General features: G+C 44.3%; 1 long non-coding RNA gene across 1 annotated transcript in view; it reads right to left on the bottom strand.

Annotated features, from left to right (window-relative positions):
- The window catches only part of LOC141113663 (uncharacterized), a 151728-nt gene extending 142802 nt beyond the window's left edge, over positions 1 to 8926 (bottom strand). Inside the window, exon 1 of the long non-coding RNA XR_012236796.1 lies at positions 8605 to 8926. This is a non-coding gene — a long non-coding RNA (uncharacterized lncRNA). The remainder of the gene's footprint in view (positions 1 to 8604) is intronic.
- Positions 8927 to 10423: the final 1497 nt, after the last annotated feature.

The raw sequence follows: 10423 nt of genomic DNA, 5'->3' as shown, positions 1-10423 counted from the left end.
GTCTCATGTTAATGACCGGTCCTCTTTTGTGTTCCTCCCAGGCGGCGGCGGGGGGGGGGACCGTGTCGTCTGCGGCGCGGAGCGGCGAGGAGCCGGCGTGAACGGCGAGGATAATCTGTAATTTTGTTCAAGTCATCTTTACAATTCGGAGAAGAATGGAGCCTTTCAGCCGCACAAAACGCACATTCATGAAATGCCAAGAGCACATTGTGTCTTCTGCAAAGCAGATAAAACGCTTCGAGTGCGCACTTCCACCGGCCCAATAATACGGACGCGCTTCGCCTTTCACAACGCACAATAAGAGCCGAATGGGCCCTCCACCGCACAATGGACAATGGGCAGGACGATCGGGCACGGGGCTCCGGCAGGTGCACGCCAATATCCGCGTATCGATCGGGATTTATCAATGTAATGTCTGCGGGAGATTCTGGGGCAGCGATCAATTATTGATGAACAGATTATCAATTTTACGCGTTTGCAAATGTACAAAAAAATTGGGGTCTCTTAAAGGGGAAGCGTCACCCAAATCTTGCAAACTGAAAATGTTATTACATGGCAATCGCAAAGTGCGGGAACACAAAACCATGCGTTTTCCAAAAACCTGCTGCTGCCAATAATGCACTTTTCAAGGAGTTTTCCATGCACTAACGCGGCAAACACCCCCAGTGAGTGGGCCGCCCTCCGCGCAGCAATCCCCCCCCCGTGAATGGTCCGCCCTCCGTGCGGCAATTCCCCCCCCCCTCTGGTGAATGGGCCGCCCTTCACATGGCAATCCCCCCCGGTGAACGGGCCAACCCCCCCCCATGGAACGGGCCGCCCTCCGTGCAGCAATCGCACCCCCAGGGAAAGGGCCGCCCCCCGAGCGGCAATCACCCCCCCCCCCCCCCCACGGGGAACGGGCCACCCTTCAGCAACCTCCCCCAGTTGAAATTCGGAAATTCGAATTTGATTTTAAAAATATTTGAAATTTGTCCGAAATTTTGATTCGTTATTAGTTTAAATAATTCGGATACATCCAAATTGCCAAACAATGCAAAAATGTGTCCAAAATTTCAATTCGGAATGAAAGGAACCGCACATGTCTAGTGCTAGCAGGGGTGAATTATTTTTATTTTTGTGGGTGGGGGGGGGGGGTGTATTTGAGCATAGGGATGCAAAGATTTGTGCTGGGGGGGGGGGGGGGGGGGATTTATGGTCAGGGGGTAACCATGCAAATGAGTGCTCAGTGTTTTTTGTGGTGGTGGGGGGGGGGGGGGGGGGGGGGGAGATTTTTGCTGACACATAATGCTCATACATCTTGGGGAGGTGGGGGTCGGCTTGGCATGTTCGCCCTGGGCTCTAGATGACCTTGTCCCGGCACTGCTCTGGAGGGAGGAGGGGGACAGACTTGCGACATGAAGTTACCATATTCAGAAATAAATAAATAACAGGGGACTCCCCAGCCAGCGGCGGGTCTGGGGGGGGGGGGGGGGGGGGTGATTATCAGCAAACAGCCAATGGCGGGGAACGGGACTTATAGAGAGGGGCGGCGGGTTGGCTGCGCCCGGCACGCAGACATCTGTTCCGGGGTCTTTCAGCCTCCATTCTCAATGCGGTGACACCGGCTCAGAGACTCCTTGTCTAGACAGACGCCGTTAACCCTTCCAGATCCAGGCTGCAAGATGAGAGCGCCGGCCTGGAGGCGGCTTTAGGGTCCCGGCACCTCTGACTCTGAGGGTCCTTCAAGACCTGCCGGAGAAAGGCGGACCGCAGACCGTGGTTATAATCAGAGACGTATTTAAAGCTGAACTTCGGCACAAAAAAAAAAAAAAAAAAAATAATAATAATGGTCATTTGTATATTTTCCGCAAAAGGCCACAAAGGGAAGAATTCCACTTTGCGTTCGCCAAATTCCTTTGCAAATCCAGATGTTGCCTTGTAAAAGTAGCCGTGACATCATCACTGTGCCGTACAGTTGTGCGGCTCAGCAGGCTCCACCCACTATAGAAAACTGGGGGGGGGGGGCGGAGACAAGACCAGTCATCCAGCACAAGGAAAGAAAGCAGAGCTGTGGGAGGGGCCCAGCAGGCTCCACCCACTACAGAAAACTACAGGAGGAGGCGGAGACGAGACCAGTCTCCCTACACAAGGAGAGAGAGCTGTGGGAGGGGCTCAGCAGGCTCCACCCACTATAGAAAATTATAGGAGTGGGTGGAGACAAGACCAGTCACCTCGCACAAGTGGGGGGGGGGGGGGGGAAGAGAGAGAGAGAGAGAGAGAGAGAGAGAGAGAGAGAGAGAGAGAGAGAGAGAGAGAGAGAGAGAGAGAGAGAGAGAGAGAGAGAGAGAGAGAGAGAGAGAGAGAGAGAGAGAGAGAGAGAGAGAGCAGATCTGTGGGAGGGGCCCAGCAGGCTCCACCCACTACAGACTGCCTGCAAAAGAACTGCAGAAGGGGGCGGAGACAAGACCAGTCACTCTGCACAAAGAAAAAGAGAAGAGCTTCGGAAGGGGCTCAGCAGGCTCCACCCACTACAGAAAACTACAGGAGGGGGCAGAGACAACACTAGTCACCCTGCACAAGGAGAGAGAGCAGAGTTGTGGGAGGAGCCCAACAGGCCCCACCTACTACCGGCTGCCTACAGAAAACTACAGGGGGGGGGCAGAGACAGGACCAATCATCCTTCACAAAGAGAGAGCAGGGTTGTGGGAGGGACTTAGCAGGCCCCACCCACTACAGGAGGGGGAGGAGACAAGACCAGTCCCCCTGCACAAGGAGACAGGGCAGCAATTAGCGGTCTTTATTACAGGAAGTCTTACACTGGATTATTGCACAGATCTGGAAGAAATACAGGTAGGTACAGACCTACCTGTGCAGAAGGTAACCTAAATGTCCCCCCCCCCCAAAGAAAAGAAGCAATACAAAAAAAAAAAAAAAAAAACACACAACACTTGCAGATTCCGTAATGACGACTTCCTGTAGCTGATGGGTTAGATTGCTTTAAGAAATGACTTAAAGGAATTTGCAGCAGGCAGAGTGAGACTTTTAAGGCAAGGGGAAGAACCTGGCTGAGGGAGGATCTGATCACTGGAGTCCCTAGAAGATATAAGAAGTTAATTTAACCCAACAGCTCTAAAACCTCCACCCATATCTGAACATACAGAAATGTATGGATACTTTTTGTCCCTCCTCTCAGCCGATTGGCTCACGGAAAGTTTTCTTGAGGAGCATTTTCCAAGTTGCGAAAACAAACCAATGAGAGACTGTGGGCCCCGGGACTGCTAGAGATCACAAGCAGGCAGATTTTTTTTTGGGGGGGGTTTCCAGCAGATTGGGGACACAATGAATTACTCCAGTTTATTTCATGTTTAGCCCTCTGAAAATCCATGTGGCGGGTGTTACATCGCACTCTATAGAAGAATCCAAGACTTTTCTACGACATCAAATAAGACATGATTACAAATAAGATACACTGTGTACCTTCTATGGACCTTCTATACTCGTTCTATGAACCTCCTATTGACCATTTGTGGACCTAGTCATCTTTTAGGGAACTTCTATGCACTTGCTATGAACCGTCAGTGAACCATCTTTTGACCTTCTATTTACAAAGTATGGACCATCTATGTACCTTCAGTAGAGGTCTATGGACCTTCTATGAACTTGTCTGTCTACCTTCTATTCTACGTCTATGAACTGTCTATGTACCTTCTAAGCACCTTTTATGAATAATCTATGAACCCTCTACTGACAGTCTATAGATCGTCTAAAAACCCTCTATGGACATTTTAAAGGACCTTCTATTGACCATGTATGGCCCGTCTACCTTCTTCAGACTATCTATGGAACTTCTATGTATCCTGTGTTTTTTTTTTTTTTATAGACCTTCTATGCTTCTTCTATGAACTCCCAGTGTACTTTCTATGAACCTTCCATTGACAGTCTAAGGACCATCTATGTACCTTCTATAGACCATCTATAAACCTTCTATGCAACTTTTCTGTACCTTCTATGGACTTTCTTTGCACCTTTTAGGAATCATCTTAACATGAACCTTCTATTGACCGCCTATGGACCATCTATGTACCCTCTATATATTGTCTATAATACCTCTATGCATCTTTTATGGACATTCTATGTACCATCTGTAAACCTTCTATGCAACTTTTATGTACCTTCTATGGACTTTCTATGCACCTTTTAGGAATCATCTATGTATCTTCTATATATTGTCTATAATCCCTCTATGCATCGTTTGACAGTCTATGGACTGTCTATTGGTCTTCTTTGCATCATTTATAAACCGCGTATCCACCTTCTATACTCCATTCAATGAACCATTTATGGACCTTCTATGCACCTTTTATGAACCATCTGCAGAATGAACCTTCTATGGACCATCTATGGACCTTCTTTCACCTTTTATTAACCATTTACAGTATGAAAGTTCTATTGACAGTCTATAGACCATCTATGTACCTTCTATATATGGTCTATAAACCTTCTATGCACCTTTTATGGACATTCTGTGGACTGTCTGTTGACCACCTTATATTAATTATCTATCTACCCTCTATGGACTGCCTATGAGACTTATATTGATAATCTATGAACCCTACATGAATCTTCAATGGATCTTCTATGCACCAACTATGGACCTTCAATGCACCTTTTATGTACCTTCTATAGACGGTCTATGGATGTTTTTTGCACCTTTATGAACGGTCTATCTACCTTTTAATGCTCCTTTTATTGACCTTCTATTGACCTTCTATGGACAATCTATGGATCTTGTGTAGACTTCTGGGACTTAGCTGTGAATGGCTGGAAGACGAAAGGTGTTACTGGTTGGCAGATTCTACTTCCTTCTGTATTTCACTGCAATCACTCGCTGACACACCTGCTAAAATGTAATCAGAGCCACGCTGCACTGCTTGAAGTTCCGTCACACCTGACCCATAGGCTTGCTTCGAGAGAAAGGATCAGTAGGCGCAGTCACACTGAAGGAGGACTAAGTGGAGCTTGAACCGTTGTGGCTTACTCCGATTTCACTGCACACTGTGAGCTTCTCACAATGTGCATTAGAAGGTGCAGCAAGTCAGATAGAGCCCCCGCCTCCTTTCCTGGACAACCAGCATCCTCTAGCTCTTTCCTCCCAACCTGACTGTCCTTGGCCCCGCCCCTTCCATTCATTGGATTTCCGTTCTTTCAATTATGGAGGCTCAGCATCACATGTGGGCGGTACCAGTGCAAAATGCATTCTGCCTAGGAACACCCTCCCTTCCAGACTGACACCCACCCATCAAGGCTTTTTGATATTTGTAGCTCCTCCCACTACGTGCATTAGGGCTGAGATCTCTTGGGAGGAGATCCGTCTGCATTTCATAGAGAAGCACAGAGGCCCACCAGCCATGATCCACCCGCATTGCATAGAAAAGCACAGAGACCCATCAGCCATGATCTGCCTGCATTGCATAGAGAAGCACAGAGGCCCACCAGCCATGATCTGCCCACGTTGCACTGAGGCCCAACCAGCCATGATCTGCCTGCATTTCATAGAGAAGCACAGAGGCCCACCAGCCATGATCTGCCTGCATTTCATAGAGAAGCACAGAGGCCCACCAACCATGATCTGCCCACGTTGCACAGAAGCCCACCAATCATGATCTGCCCACGTTGCACAGAGGCCCACCAATCATGATCTGCCCACGTTGCACAGAGGCCCACCAATCATGATCTGCCCACGTTGCACAGAGGCCCACCAATCATGATCTGCCCACGTTGCACAGAGGCCCACCAACCATGATCTGCCTGCATTGCATAGAGGAGCACAGAGGCCAACCAGCCATGATCTGCCTGCATTGAATAGAGAAGCACAGGAGGTCCATCAGCCATGATCTGCCCCACATTGCATAGAGAAGCACAGAGGCCCAATGACATCACAATAAAGGTGAGGATTTAAAGGGAAAGTTTTATTTAAAAATGTTATTAGCATGTTGACAGGGGGAGGGCATAAGCAGATTAAAGTTCAGCCAAGCTATAGGAAGAGGAGGGGGGGAGGACAGAGCGGGGCTCGGCGGGGGGGGGGGGGGGGGGGGTTGAGCGCAGTGCAGGTGTCTGAACACGTCAGCGAACTCTGTAACCGGTCTTAAAAAGGAAGCACAAAGCTACCGGGAGAGGCTAACCGGGGTCACCCAACAAAGGAGGAACTCCGCCGCACACCCTCCCAGTGACAGAGAGAATTGCTGCAGCTGACAAAACACCGTCAGGTGGAAACAGCGACACACCACAGAGGACGTCACGTTACGCTCCGGCGCAGCCCTTGGCGGAGGATCGTCCCTCCCGCTGCCAGGATTGTAAAAATCGCACACAATGCCATCTTTATGACTTCAATCCCACCACCTTTTTTTTTTTTTTCTTCCCACATCCGTATTGTTGCCATTTTATACAATGTAACGTCTCCTATCCGCCATCCAATACAACTACAAGGGATCGGTCACCATACACCGGACAATCACCGAGCAAATGTGACCGACTGCAAAAAGTCAACTCGAGGAATTGTTTGATTTGCCATCGGATGGAACATTTTTTTTTTCTGCCCTTTCTATCAATCCACACAATCGTCCCAATGCCAGCGGCAGGCGCAATCTTTCCATTTGCTGAAAATCATCCAGTAGAACGTGAAGGTGTCCATACACGTTACAACCAGAGATTGTGCAATCGCTGTACAATCTCCTTTCCACAAAACTGAGGACAAAGTTTAACAATCCATCCAGATTGTATCCAAGCTTTATTATTATTATTATTATTATTATTATTCAGGATTTATATTGCACCAACAGTTTGCGCAGCACTTTACAAACAGTACAGTTACAATAAAATACAAAAGGGTTAATATTAGATGATGGGGAGATTGTACAATCAGATTGTATAGTGTATGGATATGACCAACGATTTTCCCAGAAAGACGCAATGAAATATCCAAATCAGTCATAAGATTACAGGACCATGAAGATATCAATTTATAAAATTAGAAATAAAATGAACAAACTGCTCCAAGCAAAGAAAAATGTTCTATCCTGGTAACCAATCAGAATCCAGGTCTGTCTGGTTTGGCTATAGAAGTGTGAATTCTGATTGGTTGCTTTGGGCTCTTCTGCTACCCACACTAGTAGTAATAATAATAATAATAATAATAATAATAATAATTATAATAATCATCATCATCCTAAAAATAAACAACTATTATTAAAAAAAATAACAATAATAAATAGTAAAATAATAATCATCATGATTCTAAAAGTAAATAATAATAATACTTTTAGTAATTAATAATAATAAAATAATCATCATGGTTGTAAAAATAAAAAAACAATAATAATAATAATAATAATAATAATAATAATAATAATGAAGATGAATAGTAACAGTAATGATGATAATAATATTATAGTAAATAATAATAATAATAATAATCTTGATTTAAAAAAAAATATATAATATAATAATAAAAAAAAAATAACACTAGTATCAGTAACAATGATCTTAAGGATTCTAAAAATAAATAAAAAAAATAATAATGCTATAATAATAATAAAATACTGCTCATAATAATGATAAAAAAAATAATTCTAAAATTACTAGTAACAGTAATAATCATAATAAATAACAGTAATAATAATATCATCATGGTTGTAAAAATTAAAAATAATAAGAATAATAATAGTAACAGTAATGATAATAATAATATTATAGTAAATAATAGTAGTAGTAATAATAATCATAAAAAAGTGTGTGTATAAACATAATAATACTAGTAATAGTAACAATAATAAATAATAGTAACAATGATCATAAGGATTCTAAAAATAAATAATAAAATACTGCTAATAATAATAATGATAAAAAAAAATAATTCTAAAATTACTAGTAAGAGTAATAATCATAATAAATAACCAGTAATAATCATAATGATAAAAATAATAAATATTATAATAATAATCATCATCCGCAAAGTGTCCCATGTAGGCCAGCCACAGACGTGAGGCGGCGGTTGCTGCACGATCGTGACATAAACACACACAATCAGTTGAGCTGGACATACATGTTTATGTGATGAACTTACACATGTCTTGCGGCAGCAAGCATCCAGGACAATCGCCTAAACTAGTCATAGAGTACCTATAGACATACAATCAATTATCGAACGGTTATTGGCCAGATTGGATGATGATCCCATACATGAGCAGCTTTGGGATCATTTAGAAATATTGGCGAGGAATAACCCATGGCAACCAGAGACAACTTGGACATGGCCTGGCTACAGAAAACCGACTTATGATTGGCTATCGCAGATCCCTACTCTAGGTAATAAGCCCAATACAGTTGAAGGAGGGAACAATCCCAGAGCAAATGGTTCACCTTCACCATCCAGCAATCCTCACATCTCTGCACTTTGCTCCCAGGACACAGAGCCATTGCTTACAACTCCACACTAGTCCATCCAATATGATTGCAGGGTGTGTGTGAGCACCAGCAGCTGCCTCAGACACCATCCACACAATAGGGTGACAGTAAGTGCCCTGCACCTGCCAGACCCCCCTCCCCCCCAGCATCTGTCTGACTTACCTCCCAGCAGCTGCCTTCCTCTGATGACTCCCCATGGTACAATAATCCATTTTATCCAATCATTGATAAATCCAAAAATTCTGAAAGCCCCAAAAACCAGCAAATCCACCAAAAGTGTAAATATTTATAGAATTTCCAGTAAACATGATGTATCCATAGAGGAGGGAATGATGAGCCCAAAGGATCCAGAGGGGGGAGGAGGAGATTCCTAAGATCCAGTGCAGGTTCCCTGAGTGCCATAAGCATCCTGTGCCTGGAGCTCCAGTCCCAGCAGCTGGCTGGTCCCCTCTGCACTCCACTCTGCAACTGGCTGCAGCTAAGAGGCCAATTACTGAGTCCAGGACACGCCCAACCCCCCCCCCCCCCTCTCCCCGCCCAGGGACCGTCTGCCAACCAGCAGGCTGACTGCACAGGAACAGCCAATGTCAGCCTCCCTGTGTGAGGAATTGTACCCCGTCCCTAGGTGTTAACCCCTCCGCTGCCGGGTACAGCTAATGTGCTGATACATTGTATCCGTGCCAGGAATGTCTGCGGAAGATGGAAACGAAAAAATGCGGAAATAGATCGATCATCCTGTCTATTGATCTGTCCAAAAATGAAGGTGAAGTGGATTTTTCAGTAACTTCACAAGTCTGCATGAGAACATTCCTGATATGTCACAATATACAGTATACAGTATTCTACAATCTTCACCTTATATGAATAATAAACTGCCCTTTACCTTCAGTCCAGTGACTTTACCTTTACCTTACTTTCCATTTGCTGCAGGCAGGAGGAAGCATTTTATCAGTCTCTGTGTGTGTATAATATATAAAAAATCTATCCTTTTGTCTTTCCTTTTTAGCTGCCTTCCTTAAATTCTTCTTTCCTTCTTGTTTCCTTTCCCTTTCCTTCCTTCCTCCCTTCCTTCCTTCCTTCCTTCCTTCCTTCCTTCCTTCCTTCCTTCCTTCCTTCCTTCCTTCCTTCCTTCCTTCCTTCCTTCCTTCCTTCCTTCCTTCCTCTTACATTTTTCCTTCCTACCCTTTCCTTTCTTTCCCTCCCTTCCTTGCCTCTGAGTTTGCTCTCCTCTCCTGTTCTCCTTCCTTTTGTTCCAATTCCTTTTGATTTTCTTTACTCCCTATCTTCATTCCTTTCTTACTCCTTTACCCCTTTCCTTCCTACACTCACTTTCCTTTCCCTTCCTACCTACCCACCTACCTTCACTTTTCAATCTTCCTTCCTCTTTCCTTTCCTCTTTTTTGTCTTTTCTCCCCCCCCCCTTTTTTTTTTTCTTTCCTTCCTTCCCTTTCCTTCTTGCTTCCTTTTGTTTCCATGCCTTTAATTTTCTTTTCTTCCTGTCTTCCTCACTTACTTATTTCCTTCACCTTTCTTTCTTCCTTTCCCCCTATTTTCTTTTTTCCATTTTTCTTTCCTTTCTTTCTTCCATTAATTTCCCTTTCCCTTCCTTTCCTTTATTCCTTTATTAATTTCCTTTTTCTATATTCCTTCATTCACTCCCCTTTCCTTTCTCCATTAATTTCCTTTTCCTTTATTTCTTCATTCATTTCCTTTTCCCTTTACCTTCCCTTTCCTTTCTTTTTCCCTTTCCTTTCTTCATTCATTTCCTTTCCCTTTGTTCCTTCATTTACTTTTCCCTTTCCTTTCCCATTTTCCTTTTCCCTTTACCTTCCCTTCTCTTCCCGTTCCTTTCCTTTGTTCCTTTCCTTCATTCGTTTCCTTTATTCCTTCATTCATTTCTTTTTCTCCTTCATTCATTTCCTTATCTCCGTCACTCATTTTCCTTTCCTTCATTAATTTATTTCCTTTTCCTTTATTCCTT

This window comes from Aquarana catesbeiana, linkage group LG12, assembly GCF_042186555.1.
Source record: "Aquarana catesbeiana isolate 2022-GZ linkage group LG12, ASM4218655v1, whole genome shotgun sequence".
NCBI classification, from domain to species: Eukaryota; Metazoa; Chordata; class Amphibia; order Anura; family Ranidae; genus Aquarana; species Aquarana catesbeiana.
This window is presented reverse-complemented; position numbering and strand designations above follow the sequence as displayed.